Consider the following 21,185-nt stretch of genomic DNA (forward strand, 5'->3'; position numbering starts at 1 on the left):
ATCGTCTTAAACTGATTTCCAACCATAATCGGAATCGATTGTGAACCTTATCTAAGGATCTTTCTTATGGCATTAGTTGTCAACTGATCTTTAGCCAAAAGGGCAAACAGTATTGCCTAAATTTTAGTTTTATTTGAATGCTCTTTAAAAATTCGAATTTCAAAAAGTTTTAACGTAAATCGATCGTGAAAAATGTAATCAGAAATCTTATGGAACTAATTCTGGATTGATCACTGATCTCCATTCATTATTAGAACATAAAGCCTAAAGTTAGGCACCCTAATGTGAGTGATACAGTATATTAGATGTAAGCAAGAGACATTTGTACAAATAATCGGTTTTCTAGGCTCATTTTCTGATCAATAGACAGGAGGGTCTATTGTATGGAAATTTCTTGACGACTGTATCACCTTTAAAGTGCAATTATTATTGTTCTATTCAGAAACTTAGTCTCCTGGACGTAATTTCTTTAATGTTCTTATCAATGTTTTTAAGGGATGTTATATCCGATATCTAGTTTCGACCGAGGCTTGGCAATGTTTGAGGAAGTGTTCTAATGTTTCACTATGCTCACCACATGCCCTCTATTTGTGAGATTCTGATTGTCCAAATTGGTGTAATTACTGCTTTAGTACTGTGTGTCCAGTCTGGACAGAGATTCACGTCCGATATATAGTTTACTGCAAAAAAAGTCAGTTCTAGCTTTCATTCAGACTAATACGGGTTCATACCTACGGTTTTCGGAAAATAACTTTACACTTTAAACGCTGTACAAAATCCATCATTCTAAATAAGTTAAAGTTTATGTATTCGACCACCTGAGTTCCGTTTCACACATTGCCCATTTGTCTATCACTTCGATAAGGTCAACAAGTGAGTGTGAATATTCCTTTGTGCATGAGTTACGTAGAGACGACCCTTTAGTTGCGCATTCATCAGATATTTCATTTCCCCGAATGCCCTTATGTCCTGGGACCCATATCAACTCGACGTGATGTTGTGTGAGTTCTGCCAATGATCGTATATAGTTGAGAAGACATTTCGACCTGATAATATAGGAGTTAAGAGTCTTGATTGATGCAAGGCTGTTTACCGCAAAAAAGTCAGTTCTAGCTTTCATTCAGACTAATACGGGTTCATACCTACGGCTTTCGGAAAATAACATTACATTTTATACGCCGTACAAAATCCATCATTCTAAAAAAGTTAAAGTTTATATAAAATTTAAAGTCGCCCCCAAGTACATCAAACATTCTACGCCTCTACATCCTTCACTAATGTTTATTTCCGCTTGCTTTCTAATTCATTACATTAAATATCCTCTAATATTCAGAAGAAAAAAAAATCACTGACAGAATGACTTCTTATAAACTGAACAGAGTGTTTCTTTATACAACTCACAATAATGACAAGAAAACAAAAATTTATAAAAAAAACCTCATGTTTGTATACTAAAGCATTAGAAAGGAAATACTAGTACTTATAAAAGAAAACTTTCTGAAACAAATACCACCAACAGTTTTTAATATTTAAGTCCTTTGTAGCAATCATAACGACAAGCAATTCTACACCCCCTCTTCTAGACACTATGAACGCAGTACGATTTGTTCTAATTTCAACGCGTTTTTTTTTTCTTTCCACTTGATAGACAAATTATTATTGTATGAAAATATGTAGGAAAAAAATGTGAAGAAATCTTTATATTTAAAATAATTTCCAGCAATGTTTTTTTTTTAATACAAATTCAATTGAAATAGAAATGTTAAGGGAAAAAAAGAACATCTCTCAATGTGGCTTTAAAAAAAAAAAGGACAAATAAGAAGTACAAAATCACTTGATGGCTCTGTTAGAGTAAGAGTACATCAATTATGTGTAATAACAAAATAATAATACTAATAAAAAAATCTTGTAATTGCCCTAAATATATAGAAAGAAAATCTTGCGGGCAATTACACGTGTACAATTACCGTAATAGGTTGTTAGGGAGTCATTTTCAAGCAGAGGAGTTTATGTCCTTAAATATAAAGTTTTTAGATTTGTGTTTTCCGTTTTTTTTTTCGATATTTAAATTATAATGCTAATTTTTAGAATATTTATAAATTTTTAATATATGACTGAAGAAAATTAGATTTTATTTATAAATTGTTCGGGCTGCACTTCTCATTTCTCCCATAGTAAAAGTAAAATTAGATTAGAAAGATTAAAGCCGCTTTATGAACTAAATCTTAAATTCCTAATCAAAGTTTAAATTCCCTTTGAATCATATTTGCTGACAGAAATAATATATCTGATATAATGATGGTTCCTTCTACAACCAAATAATCTCCCACAATGTGACACCCATATATGAGCAATTCCATACGATTGTATGTGACGTTCGTACGCCTTCAGAGTGGTATAGATTTTGTAAAAATAGGAGTACTTGGAAAACAATTTTGTCATTATGTTCCATTCAGAGAATACTTTATTTGCAAATGTAATCATCCCATTCGGAATCTTGTTTTCCAAGGTAGGTAGGTTGTGTGGGTTGCTCGCATAGCGAGTTCACTCGTAGGCCTTTTGGCTCATTGTGGTACCTTAATAGCTGATGTTTCACACATAAAGGGAAATGGTTAATCTCCCTAGTTTCGTTAACTATGTGATTCCTGTTGTCCTCGTGAGAAACAACCATTACTTCTGATAAAACTAACCATATTTACCAGATTCACTTCCCTTAGGCAGTTCAGATCATGAAAAAGAGTACTACCAAGATGTATTAGTCTTCGCTCTTGTAAGGATAGACAATCACATAGAAGGTGTTTTACCGATTCCACCTCTTCCTCATCTAAACAACTTCTATAATAGCTATAACGAAGGTAACCGATACGCTCCGACATATGTCCTATCATACAGTGCCCAGTAATTATACCCGTGAGAAGCCAGGTCGAATTTTTATTAAAAGACAAAAGAGTCCTATTTCCAACCTCTGTCAGAGTGGTCCAGAGCAATCTCGATATTCTGCAGTTGGTGATATTCGACCACCTGAGTTCCGTTTCACCCAAAGCCCATTTGTCTATGGACCTTTAGTTGCCCATTATCAGATATTTCATTTCCCCGAATGCCCTCATGTCCTGGGACACATATCAACTCGATGTGATGTTGTGTGAGTACTGCTAATGATCGGATATAGTTGAGAAGACATTTGGACCTGATAATATTGGAGTTAAGAGTCTTGATTAATGCAAGGCTGTCCAAGTAGATATTTATAGTCGACCACTCGTGGCTGTATCGGCATATATATCTGCTTGGAAGATCGCGCAGGTATCAGGTATTCGAAGAGACAGCAGAAGGTCCAGTTCCTCTGAGAAAATTCCCGAGCTTGTACCTCTTTTTGTCTTTGAACCATCAGTGTAGACTGAGATCATATCGTCCCTTAGGACAGTGTTCGCGGCCCAATCATTCCTTGTCAGTATTCTGATTTAAAAAGTCTTATGTTGTCTTATTATGTTTTCCAAAATATGGATTAAAATATGGCGATATCATACGCGACAAAAAACGGAAGAGATTTTAAAGTACATGTAAATATTTACGTAAATCTGCGAATTCTGTAGGTGTATCTTTTTTGTTTTATTATAATACTAGTGGTTAGAAGTGAGTTACGGGAGTTTAAGTGTTTTTCTGAAATTAAACTTTGAATGGAACTGGGGTCAAATGAGGTCCAATCATTATGAAAATCGGCATAATGGCTTTAGATCTGCCGATTTTTGAAGGGATTGTATTATAATTAACATAATTATGAGGTAAAAAGTGATATTTGCGGGTCCGTTTTCAAAAATTTTCAACAGTCTTCGTCTTTGGTGCTACAAAAGATCATATTTGTATTATATATTTTTTCAGTCGTGGTTTACCTTTTCAGGGAATCGCCCATATGTATATACGTTTTTGAAGAATAGTGTCACAGTTTTGTCACATACATACTCTGTTAAGGCGGGTCTAGGCATGGCTCTAGCAGTTTTTTTTATCATTCTTAAATGATGATATCTTAAATCAATTTTGAAGATTATTTGAGTGTATGATAGCTACACGACCTATGAATATGTCTTGTAAATATCATATGGGTCAAAAGTATACTTTTTGAAATATTCCGAAAATAAGAAAATAGGTAAGAAGAAAATTTCAAAATTCGGAAATCCTTTATATCTTCCGCAAACATTTAAGAAATTCTCATAGAAATTCAAAAATATATTTTAAATATAAATGAGTTCTTGAGAAATTTAAATTATGTCTTAAATCTATTAACCACTTTTTTTTTCTAAAACCTATTTTAATATTCACCTTGAAATCTATGAAGGAAATAAAATAAAAATTAACATAATTCCAATTTAACTGTCACTTACTTTTAACAAAGTAGTAGTAACTTTTATCTCATACCAAATCAAATCATATTGCAACATAAGTAATTCGCTCTATTAGAGAAAAGAACAAACGAAATTAATTCACTCAAATAGAATTTGAATTTGAAACTTTTTATAAAATTTGATTTTTATGAGAAGCATGATTTGTGTCAAACTTTTTGAATTTTTTTCTATTCAAACATTTTACTTAAACTTTACGATGCCACTTGTCCAAAAATTGTACGAGAAGAGAAAGAGAAGAATTTTTTTTTACTGCCACTAATTGTTGGATTACAGAGACTTAAGGGAAAATTCAATTTGTTGGACAACATTTAAAGCAAAAAAAAAACGAAAACTTTTTTTCTATGACAAAAAAAACTTTTTCCACAAAGAGCATAAAAAAACTCTACAAATGAATGGAAGTCAACGGCAAAAAAAAAGTTGAAGAAAATGCGTACTGACAGCTTACAAAAGTTGCCAAGAGAGTTAAAAAGAAAAAGAATAAACAGAAAAAAAAGACAAATGAATTACTTTAACAAAGTGGCCTGGTCCTAAATGAAGGTGGCATGGCATGGCGTCATAACCACCAACGGTGGTAATGTTGGCAACAAAATTCACTGGCCGTTAAAATTGTTTGTCGTAAATTAATTTATCTGTAAAACTGACTTAAAAAGATTCTTTATCATCAGTTTTTTTTTACAACTTTTTAACAAAAAAATTCTTTTATTTTTTTTTGCTTTTGGCAACCAAAGAAAGTTCTTTTTCTACTTTTCCAAGAATTTAAATAATTTACACTAAAAGTATGTATGTAAAGTATACCAGTAACAGTATCTAATAGTGATGGACATTTGGTAAAGCGGTCAAAGTGGAAAAGCTATTTGAAAGCTTCATAAACAATTTAACTCTTCATACTCTGCTGGAATATACAACTTTTTTTTCATTAGTAATTTAATACACACAAATTAATTATACCTCAGGATATTGTACTCTACTCTGCTACTTACACCCAACCATACGCCAGACTATTTGCAACAAATTGCTACGTTTTTTACGCTTGATTTGAAACCAAATTGTAAAAAAAAATTAGATGGTAAATTAAAAAGGACAGGTATTTATTTTACACATCTCTGCTTTAAAGTCCTTTAAATTGTTCCTTTATTTATGTTGCTTTTGCTCGTTTAGACCCCGGGGACATAATTAATTTTTCATAAAATTTTCTTATGCTTAGTGTATAAAAATTTGTTCAGCTACAAGTAGCTACAGCTTAAATGACTGGTAATATACAGAATTTGTACTTAAGGACGAAAGTTTTCACTTAATTTACATGATAATTTAGTGTCGTTATGTTGTAACATAGTACCACTTAAAAGTTGTCCCTTTTTGGACATTTTCACTTAAGTAATTTAATATTATTTAAAGTGAATGCTTGGCATATGTTGTAAATAGCTATTGAAGTTGTTTAAATATTCAACGAAATACAACTTCCAAAGAAGCGAAAAAGAAGTTGAATTTACTCTATGGAAGTATTGAAAGAAAAACTGTCATAGGAGGGATGTCTTTTTTACTTGATTCCAAACTCACTACTTCTGAAGTCATTCTCAATAAGTAATAGGTAATAAGGGAAATAGACATACATATTTAATACAAAATTAACAAGTAAGAGTGTTATATTCGGCTATGCCGAATCTAATATACCCACCATCAAACCTCGTTTGGCTCGAATGAAACTTACTTATGTCGAATTTCATCTATATACTCGTATTTTTAGGCCGATCATAAGCGTTAAAGTAATTTTCTGAAGGAGACCTTATATAAGGGGGTAGGGTCAATTATGGGTCGATCCTCATAAAATTTGGTAGACAGAATTTGGTTTGTATTAAATTTATTTGTGTCGAATTTCATCGCTACACTCGCATTTATAAGCCATTAATGAGCGTTGCGGTCATTTTCTGAAGGGGACCTTATATGGGGGGTAGGGTCAATCATGGAACGATCCTCATAAAATTTTGCATAGTGACTGGATCATAAGAAACTTACTTATGTCGAATTTTATCGCTATATTCGTATTTTTAAACAAGTTATGGCTGTTAAAGCTGCTTTTCGAGGGGCCACTTGTATGAAATGTGAAATTTCAACCCTCTAGCTCTTTCCATTGGGACTCAATCGTGCTTTCAACAGACAGACAGACGGACGGACGGACAGACATGGCTAGATCGTCTTAGAATTTAATGAGGATCCAGAATATATACACTTTTGTGGGTCTATGACCAATATTTCGATGTGTTACAAACGGAATGACAAAATCAATATACCCCCCATCTTTTTTGATGGTGATTATAAAAAGATAACATAAAAATGTAAGAACAAAAAAATATGTCTTCAGCATTGAAAAATATAATTATTTTCGCTTCTTCGGAAGTCATTAAACATCACTTCTACAGAAGGCAAAAAATATCACTTAGTGTTACTTTTTAAGTGGTGATAAATTCTTTTGGAAGTACTTCGTTTTATTTTTGCTGGGTGGTTAAATCGACCAGACTTAAAAACTCCCATGTGATCTTACTTACATCTTGATATGAAATCTTCCCTTTCAACTATTTATTCTATCTACATTAGGGTGGGACGAAAATAGTGAAATAGTTAAATTATATTACACAGTCCGACAAAAAGAGAAAAAAACTCGTTATACACGAACCGGATGATATACATACGTCTGAAACTATAAATGCAATGGAGAAAACCTTCGTTTTTTTTTTTGTTTTTCATTTCGTGATCCTCAGTCATTTTTAAAAAGTAAATTTTTCAAAAAATATTTAAAAATACTTCTACTGATCGAACAATGTTGTTGTTTTATTTTTTTTAATTTTTCAGAGTTTGTCTCGGATTTGTTCATTTGCCTTCGTAATTTATGGACCGATATTACTTATTTTAATAATAATATCTGAGGTTTTATAAAAACTAATTTCAACATATATACGGACAGACAGAAGGAGAGAAGGACACGGCTAAATCGACTCCGCTATCTATAAGGACTCAGAATTACATATATTCTTTAGGGTCGTAAAAATATACTGTAAAAATATACTTATTATGTTTCAAGGTTTAATGTTGGTCTTACACAGTGATGCCAGGAGATTTTTTCCAGAAATCCCTACGCTTATGAGAAAAAATCCCTTTTTTCCCTACACTCACTTTTTATTTTCCCTACATTTTCCCTACACTACTTTTTCCATTTTTTTTCAAAGTTTATCTTAAAAAAATACATAAAAAACTTAAATATTAGCTCCGTTTTATTATATACATATATATGTATATATGTATTTTTTTAATTTTTAGGAATGAAATTTGTAGAATTTAAATTTTAAATTTTTTTTCTTTCAATTTACATCATACAAATCTTCCAACCCTGACTCTTCAGTTAAGATTAAAAAAAAACAAGACAATTGAAAGATTTATGGCAGTATCACGATTCGATGTTAAAAATTTATTTTATGTACCTCCAACAAAAAAAATTTCATAAAATAATTATTTTGAATAAGGTTTACTTTTGCGTTTACTTTTTGCGGTTTACTTTTATAAATTTTCAGAACATTAAATTCATTCTTTCAATCCTGAGTTACTGCATTAAGCCCCCGACTACTCTATCTATAAGGAGTCAGAATATATCGCCCTACAGGATTGGCATAATCCAAAAAGTCGTTTCAAGAAAAATGGATATGAATATTTAATGACATTTAACAATTTTTTTAATAACTTTTAAACAAATCAAGGGATTTTAAAAATCCAGATTCAGATAGTTGAGATTAATATGTTTCTCATCTAAATTGAAATTAAATTTTTAGTTGTCTAATATTACCGAAAACGTGGGTTTTAGTTTTTACGTTTACAAAAAATCGATTTCACATCGAAAATAATAGACATATTTGAAATTTGATAAATCTATATAAAAGATTTTAGTATGTTTTGTAAACCTCAGTTCAAGAAACCCGAATTTTGGATTATGCCAGTCTTGTAGCGATATGTAGGTACATATATTGTAGAAATTACAAGCGGAATTTTTACTAACGATACACTTAAAACTGATTTCATTTTTAATTTTAACGTTTAGTACATGAAAGAGTATATTTTTAGTTGTTAAAAACTATGAAATTGAAAAATCCCTACAATTTTACAATAGTAAGAAAAATTTCCCTTTTTCCCTACACGTGAAATTTTTGAAAAAATTCCCTACAAAAAGGGAAAAATCCCTACACTTGGCATCACTGGTCTTACAATATCCAAAAGTTCAGTTTTCTTTCACCATGTATTTTCAGAAAATCTGAGGCGAACATCTTTTTGCAATTTTTCGCCTATAGGCGCAAAAATATTCCCATTAATAATTTTTAAAGATTTTGCAAGACCCACAAAAGTATATATATTCTGGGTCCTTAATACATTCTAAGACGATCTAGCCATGCCCGTCCGTCTGTCTGCTGAAAACACGATAGAGTCCAAACGGGACGAGAAATTTTGCATATTTTTAGTTGATGCGGTTTGCTTGGTATTGAAAATGGGCAATATCGGTCTACGATTTCACCTAGCCCTCATATAAGGTCCTCTTCAGAAAATGACTATAATGCGGATAACTGGTTTAAAACAGCATGTTTAGGAATAAAATTTGACATAAACAAATTTTATTGGAACCAAAGTCTTTTTTTTCAAATTTTATGAGGATCGGCCGATAACCCTACCCCCCAATATAAAGATCCCTTCAGAAAATTACTTTAACGATCATAACTAGTTTAAAAATACCAATATTACAACAAAATTCTACATAACATGTTTTATGGAAACTAAAATATCGTCGTTTCATTTTGTAAGCATATGACCAAAACCCCATATAACGCCCCCCCTCAGAAAATTACTTTAACGCTCATAACTTGCTTCAAACTGCCATCAAAGCAACAAAATTAGACACAAACATGTTTCATCGGAACTAAAATCTCTCTGTCAAATTTTATAAAGATCGGTCCCCCATCTAAGGCCCCCTTCAGAAAATGACTATAACGGTTCAAAATGCCAGTTAGTAATAAACAAGACTAGTTTGGATGCACTTTATTTGAAATTCATATCCCAGTATCAGAACTTCCTAATCTAATGGGAAACATCTCTTTTGCGAAAGTGGAAAGGGTTTTATACCTTCCTATTTGCAATAGATCCTTGAGAAATCAAATGCTTATTGTATGTATGATTAAGAAGAAAGAGACGGAAACGAGTAACCGTCAATATTAATAGTAAACATTTGTCAAGTTAAATCGATCAGGCCAACAAAAAACATACCTATTCGATACGGATACTTTCTTCCCAAAACTAGCTAGTTTTTAAATCAATTTGCTTAAAATGTATGTATGTTTTTTTTTTATCAAATAAATTGTTATTAAAAAGATTTAATAACCAGTAATAATAATTTCCTAATTTATTACCCAAAAAAAATGTTAGATTAAATGTAAGACATAAAATTCAATTACATACAATTACATAAATATTAAAACTAACACCATAAGAATGACATAAAATTGTGCATAAAGAAGCAAAAATGATTGTGACAAATTATAAAAGCCTTGAGAGAACAAACTGGCGTATAGAGGAAAATAAGCGAACATAAAAATCTAATTTATGAAAAAAAAATCTGTTAAAATTTTATGACTGTATTGAAGTTAAAAAAAAAATCTGAAAAAAAAGTAATGCCAACAACTAGTTTAGAATTTATGATTATTATAACACCCCGCTTATATAAAAAGCCAAAAATATAAATTGTATAGTAGATTTTTAGGCTGTAAGTGGCAAGAGAATGTACTAAAATTTTATAGCATAATTTTTGGCGCTTATTTATGGTATATTTCTAAGCATAACATTTAGGCCGATTTTATATGCAAATTACTTTCTTTTCAACACTCTTATCTCAGTACTCATGAATATTTTTGTCACATTTGCTTATCATCAACACTTACAGTTTTTTTTTTGGGGGGGGGGGAATAATTTGTATTAGTTTTTTTTTTGATTTTTGTGAAGAATTGTATAAATATTCAAATTTAATCTTTTTAGTCAAATATCAACGACCATTAAGTAGCCCCTTTTTTGTGCGAAATTATTTTCATATTTGTAGTAAATACGTATGTGATACTTATTGTGATAATTATGTTGTGATAAGATTTTAATAAGATTTTTATACTACATATAAATTGTGCACAAGTTTTCTAATTTGATTTTTTTTTATATATTTATATATAATTTAATATATTTTAAAGCTTTGGGCTATAATTTCTTTAAAAGTTTGTGGGTTTATTGACATAAGGTTTATTACTTTTACCTGCAAAAGCTTTATAAATTTTTAAATACGTAAATATAAAATTTGCAAACAAAAAACTTGATGACTATATGTAATATTGTGTCAATATGTATAAGTATGTATGTTTATTATATATTTATGCGCGTGTACATATGTTTAAGTAAGTACATAACATGCTCTAGTATAGTTGAATATTTATAACAATTTATTGTCTAATCAAGTACAAATTATATGGTTGACAGCTTGGCAAATATGAACATATTTAAGTGGTTTGATGATACAAATACGGTGCGACACCATATTATTAAAATCTTAAGGAAGAAGGTTTCCATCCCTTCTTATAAGAAATTATGGATATTTCAAGTGTGTTAAAGCTAGGGATAAAATGGGGGAAAAGAAAATCCATTTTTTAAAACACAATTTGTACAATTTCTAACCGATATTTTAACCTATGTATCTTCTTACATATAGATTTTTTAATCTTAAAATCTTTATGTTATGCATTGAAGAATCCGAGTTTAAGGCGGATCACGACCAGATGTTTACAATATACAGACAGCAGGAAGATAAAAATCTTCCCGAATATCTGATAGCTTATCATCTTCTCAAGTGGCTACTTTAAATCTAATCACATTGATAATATATAGTCGAGTGATGGTACGTTCAAATATCAGATTTATCTCAAAGTTCCCTACATTTAAACAGGTTAACAAAGAACCTAAAGTCCAGACTGTACTTTTCTAAAGAATTGCGCTACGCGAAATTCGAATCTGGCCTTAAGATTCATCAGATCAAGTTTTTGAGTTATCGTCTCCTTAAAATAAAAAAAAAAAACACCGTTGTTGTACATTTAGAGACTTTATAACGGTGAGAAGACATCTTTATCCAATTTTTATCATCTGATAGTCCAATGTGTCGATTTTAAAATAAAGGTTTAAACTCTGTTACATTTCCTTTCTTTTCCGAGATATTTTTCTAAAGAATTGAGCTACGTGAAATCCAAATCTGGCCACAAGATTTATCAGATCAAGTTTTTGAGATATAATGTATTTAAAATTGAAAAACCCCCATTGTTGGCCCTTTATAAAATTTTTTGTATTATCTGAAAGTCCAATGTGTCGACTTTAAAATAAATGTTTAAACTCTGTTACATCTCCTTCCTTTTTCGAGATATTTTAACTTGACACCAACTCAACGCTTAGTCTAACAGTCACTTCTCTGTAGGGTACCTGTTGTCTCGGCAACAGCACCGAACTTATCCAGATTTAAAGACTTTAACGTATATCAGTCTTTTAACCAACATTCTCTTCCCTCGAATTTGGATTTAAACCACAGCTACTACGTGTACCACAAAGGGACCTCTCCAATAACAGGGACAAAGCAAAATCCGAAACTCTGCCTTTTTGGGTACCGATTTCCTTGATACCAGATTTTGTGGTACTCTGATTCGACCTAATGAAACTACAATAGAAACAAAGTTCCCTTAATTCAATTGATTACACAGGCCAACAGGCCAGATTATATCTTTCTAAAGAATTGAGCTACGTGAAATCCTGGCCACAAGATTTATCAGATCAAGTTTTTGAGATATCGCGTCCTTAAAATCGAAAAACCCCCATTGTTGGCCATTTTTAAACGTTATGACAGCGTGAAGATATCCTTATTTATAAAATTGTTTGTATCATCTAAAAGTCCAATGTATCGACTTTAAAATAAGGTTTACATCTCCTTTCTTTTCGAGATATTTTAACCAAAAGCATGAAACTATAACAAATTTACAAGAACTCAATTTTTAACTATATTTCGCCTTTATTCTATGACAAACTTTTACAATTTCGCATAAATTTTCCCATGAAAATAGTTTTAACTAAAATTGTTTAAAAATCACTTGTATTCGCTGAGATGTCGTCTTCTGAAATTTTCGACGTAAATTAAAGGCAATAACAATTTTAGAAATTTATAATTGTCTTTAACTTTGTCCAAGTTAGAAGAAGATATAGCCGAAGTTATACTTTTATATATAAGTCTATGGATTGGGCTTTCAGACGATATAAAAAATTTTACAAATAAAACTGTGTTCGCGCTTTTATAACATCTCAAATATGGCCACAACGGACACGATATCTAGAAAACATAATGTAATGGAGATATTCTCTGAGTTTTGAATTTTTTTAAATGTGTAATTTAAAGGAATCCTTCCTTAATATTCAATACACTTAAAAAATATCAATGTAATGTAAACATAGAAAATCGCTCAGTCATTCACACATACTTATTCATAAGTGTATGTAATTTGTGTAGAATTTTATATATTGTTTGCTTAGCACCTTTTTTTTTGTCAATTGTGATTTTCTCTTACAACATATAACAATGTAATTTACACGCACCAAATACTCGACATTCCTACAATTGTGTTGTTTGTACTAGGTGTGGGAATAGGAAACAACTTAAGGGGTTTATATTTATATTTAAACACCCTTTGGCTGTTGAACTTAGAACAAACATTGTAAACACATACTCGCAGAAAGGCACACTTATTTGCAATATATGCATGTGTGTGTGTACTTTTTCGACAAGTGTGTCAGTTAGTTGTAAATGTGTATTTCTACATTAAAGGTTTCCTGTATACGATTTTCTACTCAAACACTTGTAATATTTTATTGTTTTCTAAAAATAAAGAAAATGCTTACAACAAAAATTGAATGCTTGTTTCGTTGAACCATTTTTGCCTTTTTGACATTTTAATACCTCAACTTTAACACAGTCACACTTACAATCCTAAATATACTTCATATTTAGTCCTTGTTGTATATTTCCAACCATAAGACATGCAACAAGTGTTAAACCTTTTTCTTGCTTTTTCATATATTTTTTTTTGATAGTTCTGGTTTCACACACTCTCACATGTACTTGTACAGATTTAGGTATGTGTATTGTATTTATTGTACAAGTCCTTAAGGATTTTAAGCAGCTTGTCATGATTGTCTATGCTTTAGTTGTCTTTCGTTTGTGTTTAACTTGATTTAAAATTCTCAACCCTATGGCTGTTATAAACATCTTAAAATGTCTTAGATTCGTTTAATGTTCTATCGTAATAATCGTTTAGTGTTAAATACACATACATTAATACACTAACTTATAGAATGATAGATATATATTGAGACATGAATAAACTGCAGTCCTTGAGAAATTCATTGTTCTCTAAAGACAAAATATACTGGGAGAAAAATAAAATTATAAAGATAACAACAGGTTATAGATAGAGTTACAAAGTGCAGTGATTGGTTTTTTATGTATGTTGGGATCTGATATTTTAATATCTTCTTTTTGCAATCCATTTAGGAGTGTTACGAAGTTCTTAAACAACCTAATTTCTGTCAGAATCACCCTTCAACTATAGAAACTTCCGGTTTTTGGTTTTTTATGTATGTTGGGATCTGATATTTTATTATCTTCTTTTTGCAATCCATTGAGGAGTGTTACAAAGTTCCTAAACAACCTAATTTCTGTCAAAATCGAATTTTCTCTATAATATCTACAACTATCTAGGAATTGAACATCAAGTTAAACATGTACTTAATTCTGAGTTCACTAAAGGATTTTTGATCCAATGGATACCATACCTGGTAACTTTCGCCAGTTCATTGCCTTAATGGCGAATATATTAATTCTTTCATTAGCGATAAATATCAAGTTTGCTGGTACCCACATACAGAGCTTTCCACTGGAAGACTTAACTCTATCAGTTAATAAACCTCTTAAAAAATATGTTTACATTCGCTCTAATGCTTCATTTAATAGTGACTCTCTGCCTGTAACCAATGTCTATAAATTTTAAACAAAGGCCTCAGTTGATTCAGCAACAGCATCTAGAGACGTAATCGTTATACCGAAATACGAACCCTTCAAATAAGTCGAGGACCTGTTCTTACTCACAGAGACCATACGTATACCCGGACAAGAAAGGAAAATTCAATGTTATTACTAGTATAAGATACCATACAACCACCACCACTCAACAATACACACATCTCATTCATCCGACACACTCACTCTATGTATACGGATGGGTGAGTCACGCATACCCGAACGTCCATCCCCTATCATCTAACTTTTCTTTTATCTAACATTCATTCACACTTCTCATTTATCCGACACAATCACTCTAGGTATACGGATGGGTGAGGCCCTTGACACCAGCTAAACGCTCAGTCCAACAGTCACTCCTCTGTAGGTTACCTGTTGTCTCGGCATCAGCACCGAACTTATACAGATTTAAAGACTTTAACGAGTATCAGTCTTTTAACCAACATTCCCTTCCCTCGAATTTGGATTTAAACCACAGCTATTACGTGCATCCCGAAGAAACCTCTCCAATAACAGGGATAAGACAAAATCTGAAACTCTACCTTTTTGGGTACCGGTTCCCTTGATACCAGATTGTGTGGTTCTCTAATTCAACCTAATGTCAAATCATTCCAATGGAAGACCGAAGATACACTTGATCATCCCCCGTTTATAGTCCTATTTTCCCCCCGGATTGCAATAACGCCAAGATATGGGAAGATCAGCAAGGTAACATGCCCCCGGGGGGGGGGGAACAACAGTGATTGAAAAATTGTATATAATTACTTCCAGAATACTGATATTATGAATCATCGGACTACAGTTTCTCTTAAAAAAATTCAATTAATAAGGTTTCCATTAAAAAGAAAGTACAACAGTCCCGGTAGCGACCTAGTTGTATATCTTCACAATATAAAGCTTTTTAGCATTCTCCCTTTCAAAAAAATAGTATAACCTATTTCTTTCTGTGTATTTCATCATTTGTTCCTTCATCCATTGTGCTTGACTTAATAGCAATTGTTTTCCCATCATAAGTCAAGTCAAGGAATACAAGTATGAACTTATCACAGTGAGTACAACGGTCGTTAAATGATGGTGTTTAATGTTGTATTTAAAGTGGTTTTATAAATCAAGATTAAGAAGGTGTTTTTTTCTGTTTTTCTGAATTTCTACTTCCCTCCTTAATGTTTACAATTTATTTAAGGGTAAACGTTTTTAAAACTGTTGACAATTTGTAAACAATTATGATTAAAGGCATTTTACAACAACGGAAACAATAAATTATTACATTGATAAATGATTTAAGGGTTAAATGAAAAACTTAAAGAACACATAATGTGTGAATATTAAATTAACTATAGCATACAGCTTTAAGAGGAATTTAAACATAATTTATTGTAATGAAAATGTAGTTCTCAACATTTATGTGGTTTCCACAATTTAAAATCAAATTAATTTTCTAAATTGTATTGTACTTTGTCACATTCATACCCTTGAGTATATACACCTAGTTAAACAGCGCTAAGAATATAGTCAATTTGCCACACAATTTATTAGCTTATTATAAACCAAATTCGACAAGGAACAAAATCTTACAAACACTTGACACAGAAGACTATAAATGTCAAACATTAAAATGACTTCCTAGAGTGCTTTTTAAACTCAGTTTATGTTTTGTGTTCTGAAGAAAACCACATTCCTATTGAAACAATGTTGCCGTGGAGCTGTAGACCTGGAGGTATATGAAACGTGTACCACTCGGCAAGGGACTTTATAATTTTTTTTGTCATTCTTTTCATTTCATAATACATTGTTACAATTTCGTTTTTTTTTTTTTTTGTTTGCAACTTTAATAACACCAAACAATATGGTGGTGTGCATGTACATAGTCTTCTCTACTTAATAAGAGACGCAACAACCAAATTCGTAATGACGGTGGCTTTGTTAATTTAACATCTTGTTGTAATAATTTCCACAGAAACACTCGCGGATGACAAAAAAAAAACACTAAAGTTGTATAGCAAGAAGTCCCCCTTTGTTATAAATTATAAAAAAGTGCAGAAAAAAATAAAAAAAGAAACTTAAAGAAACCACAAAAGATAAAGTTGACATGGTTTTTTGCTGTTTGTAAAAAAAAAAACGCGCCTTCTTGTTACATACACGCACACGTTATAGTATCTCAAGAGTGTATTTAGGATTGTAAAACATAAAAAAAGAAAAGTAGAATTATGAAAAAATCAGAAGAAGAAGAACGTTTTGTCCTTACATTATACATCATAAATCTCTACATCAAACATAATGAAGTATTTAGTTTGTGGTTTAGCAAGGGAGGTAAGGCGCTCTGGTAGATGGGGCCTGAAAAAATTTGGATCAAATTGAGTGAATTGCGCCAAGATATCGTTATATCGATAGACTCTTCTCTAACTACTGACAACAATGTCTTCATAATTATGTGAGTATCACATATCACGATCACTTCCCCATTCTGATCAAGATGGGGAAGAGATACACCTTTTTAATTTTTTTAAAGGATTTATAATCGACTTGTTGAAAATTGGGTTTTGGAATTTTCTAATAGTCATCGGTCACCAAACAAATAAAATGGATTTGAAAACACTTTAATGTACAATAATTATATAAGAAAGTATAGTCGGCCGTGGCCGACCATATGATAGCCCTACACCAGTTCTGAATATTAAATGTGATTTATTTTTCATAATAAAGCATTTATCTGGAATATTAACTTTATTGCGATTTATTTAAGCAATTTATTGAAGAAAAACTAATTTTCTGTGATTTATTTTCTGAAAGTGGCTTCATATAGGGAATAGGAGCAAATATGAACCGATCCCAATAAAATGTGCTGGATAGATTTATATTTATGTCTATAATAATTATCTGTGCTAAATTCCATCCCAATATTAGTGTTAATAAGTGATTTGTGGATCTTCAAGTCACTTTCTGAAGGGGACTTTGTATGGGGGCTAGAATTAATAATAACACAATAATTAAGGTCTAAACAAGTAGGAAGGTATAGTCGGGCGTGGCTGAGCATATGATACCCTACATCAGTTCGGAATATTAAATGTGATTTATTTTTCATAATAAAGCATTTATCTGGAATATTACATTGATTTCGATTTATTTAAGCAATTTATTGACAAAAATCGAATTTTCTGAAACAAGCTTCATATGGGGAAAAGTTGCAAATATGAACCGATCCCGATAAAATGTGCTGGATAGATTTATATTTATGTATATATTAATTATCTGTGCTAATTTCCAGCGCAATATTATTGTTAATAAGTGATTTGTGGATCTTCAAGTCACTTTCTGAGGGGGACTATGTATGGGGGCTAGAATTCATAATAACACAGTAATTAAGGTCTAAACAAGTTGGAGGTATAGTCGGGCGTGGCTGACCATATAATACCCTACATCAGTTCTGAATATTAAATGTGATTTATTTTTCATAATAAAGCATTTATCTGGAATATTACATTAATTTCGATCTATTTAAGCAATTTATTGACAAAAATCGATATTTTCTGAAAGTGGCTTCATATGGGGGATAGGAGCAAATATGAACCGATACCGATAAAATGTGCTGGATAGATTTATATTTATGTATATAATAATTATCTGTGCTAAATTCCATAGCAATATTAGTGTTAATAAGTAATTTGTGGATCTTCAAGTCAATTTCTGGAGGGGACTTTATATGGGGGCTAGAATTAATAATAACACAATAATTAAGGTCGAAACAAGTAGGACGTGGCTGACCATATGATACCCTACATCAGTTATGACTATTAAATGTAATTTATTTTTCATAATAAAGCATTTATCTGGAATATTACCTTTATTGCGATTTATTTAAGCAATTTATTGACGAAAATCGAACTTTTTGAAAGAGGCTTTATATGGGGGATAAGAGCAAATATGAACCGAGCCCAATAAAATGTGCTTCATAGATTTATATTTATATAATAATTATCTGTAATAAATTTCATCGCAATATTAGTGTGAATTGTGGGTCTTCAAGTAACTTTTTGAAGGGTCCATTGAGGCCCGATCATTTCAAAATTCGGCAAATTATCAAGGCTTGTATAAAACTTAGTTGCGCCATCTTTTAACGAGATTCCATTATATTTTACACAATTATGAGCTCAAAAGCTCTTTTCGGGGGGTTCACTTGTGAAATAATGGACCGATTTTAACCATTTTCAATGGGCTACGACCAGAAGAATCGTACATGCCAAATTACATCAAATTATCTTGAAAATAGCGACCAGTACTATGATAACAACGTTTACATGGACACACGGTCTGGCGAACGAACATCGATAAATCTACTCAGAAAGGGATTCTGAGTCAATCGGTTTATATATTTTCGATCATATAAAGTAAAGAATATATGATTCCATAGATAGTGATCTCGATATAGTGATGTCCGTCTGTCAGTATGCCTCTTGAAATCAGTTTTCTTAAGTCATCAGATATCTCATGAATCACTATCTTGTATATGCTTTCCAGAATCAATCCATAAGATATGAACAAAATTCCAAAACGACCCATGAAACTATTGCAAACAACAACATACATTTTCATATGTTATGTATATGTTGTTATTGTATTAGTGGCTAAAAACCAACAACAAGTGACATATGAAGCAGTCAGTATGTTGTTATAGTTTTGTTATTCCAAAAGTTTACGCTAGAGTCAGGGATGGAACATTTTGTATGATGTAAAATAGAAAAAATTTTAAAATTAAAAAAAAATTTTAAATATTTAAATTAAATAAAAATATAAAAACAAAATTATTTTCTTTCTGAGTTTTTTTTTGTAATATTTTTTAAACGAAAAATTTGTTAAAGGTCGAAAGTAGAATAAAAAAAGATATTGAAGTCCTTAAAATGGTTATAAAATCATTCTTAAGATTAAGCCCGAAACCATCAACAACAAACCCTAATAGGGACCATATAAAAGCGATCAAAAAGGCCCCTTAGAAAAAGTGATTTGACAAAAGCAATTTTTGATTGTTACACTTTCAAAGCTGCTTAGGTAAACGTTTATTCCCCTCAGGAGTAAAAAGTTAAGGAAAAAAATGTTTAATAAATATTGTCACCCCCTCAAACTACATTCAGCATTTTTTTTTTTACTTATCATACAACACTGTACTGTCAAGGACCTTTTTTTCATTTAAAGCAGAATATTTTATAAACCAGAATATGGTGTGAATAAAGGAAGACAAATTTTTCTCTAGTACATGATACCTTCCTTCAAGTGTCAAATACTTTCGATACATTTTTACGCTAGAAATACAAGTAGCATTTTGTTACAAGAATTTCAAATGACAAAAAAACGTAAATTGTCATAAAATTATCACCATTACGCTACCTCAAATATGTTGAATGTGTGTCTAAGTTCTACTTGAGTTTTTATTATTAAAATTCTTTTTTAAAGGGAAAAAAACTTTTTTTCTAAATAATTCAATAAAAAAATTGATGAACAAGTTGTCATGGTTTAATGACTGTTTTGTAGTGTTAACAAAAAAAAAAACGAATATTATGGAAAAAAAGTTTTAAACTTATGTGAGTATTAAGTGGCTGACACCTTTTGTTGGTGGCTGTAAAAAGAAAACTTTTTCGTCCAAATTAATTTCATGATAAAATTTTAATTTTTTACGATAAAGTTTTTTCTTTTTTGTTGGTTCCTGTTTGAGCATCATTAATAAATTCTGCTTGAATTGAGCTGATAAATAAATAAATGATGTTTAAGGACTCTGTATTTCGTTTTTTTTTTCTATTTGTTGTCAATTTATTTAGTTACCTTGGTGTTTCCTGATTTCCTTTTTTTTAGAGAAAACTAAAAGTTTTTTCCTTAAACTGTCAAAGATTTATACTATTTTTTACAGTTTGTTTTATACAACACTTTAGGGATTATTTCCATGTACTTGCTTGACTTATTTAGGGTAATTAAATAAGAGAATGAGAGAAATTGGTTTAGTTTAGTAGAAGAGATTCCCAGGAAAAGTATGATAAAACAAAATTTATCACAATTTTAAGCGTTTGCCTACTTTCTAGGTCTCTATACTATGAATTGTGTTGCCTACCTTAAGGATCAATTTAATTTGTTTTAATGCCTAATTATTTAATACAGAGCTGGAGAACTTTAGTTTCAAATATTAATATTTTTTCTCTTATTTCTATTTTTAGGTTATATCTGGTCGCCTAATAATATTTACATAGAATAATTTAAAGAAAATTATAAATAAACAACAAATAAAAATACATATTACAATAAATAAATAAGAAACTTATTAGTTGTTAAGTCTATTAACAAGAAATAGTAAAAATTTATAAACAAAACATTTAAAATTTAAAACAAAGAAAGAAAAAAAAACAATGAATAAATGAAAACTTGATTAAAATAAACAATAAATAAGGGTCATTAAACAGGTAAAATAAAACCATAAATTAATAAGTTTAAAACAAACAAAAAATAAACTTATTAAATAATAATTATTTAATATAAAATAATATATATTTTTTTAATTAAGTCAGTGCAAGAATTGTTTTAAAATAACAGAAATCACTTAAAATCTTATTATGATTGAAGCCTGCTTATGCATGCCC

At 30.7% G+C, this 21,185-nt stretch overlaps 1 protein-coding gene across 3 annotated transcripts in view; it reads left to right on the plus strand.

Moving 5' to 3' along the window:
- Positions 1 to 20,955, plus strand: part of LOC119603296 (forkhead box protein O) — a 103,120-nt gene extending 82,165 nt beyond the window's left edge. For all 3 annotated transcript variants that reach the window (XM_037955289.1, XM_037955288.1, XM_037955287.1), the window contains exon 11: positions 20,766 to 20,955. The gene's annotated coding sequence lies outside the window, so the exon portion shown is untranslated. The remainder of the gene's footprint in view (positions 1 to 20,765) is intronic.
- The last annotated feature ends 230 nt before the right edge of the window (positions 20,956 to 21,185 follow it).

Source organism: Lucilia sericata, unplaced genomic scaffold, assembly GCF_015586225.1.
Source record: "Lucilia sericata isolate MDLA Ls3-8-SP2 unplaced genomic scaffold, ASM1558622v1 Contig000289F_arrow, whole genome shotgun sequence".
In the NCBI taxonomy this organism is placed as follows: domain Eukaryota; kingdom Metazoa; phylum Arthropoda; class Insecta; order Diptera; family Calliphoridae; genus Lucilia; species Lucilia sericata.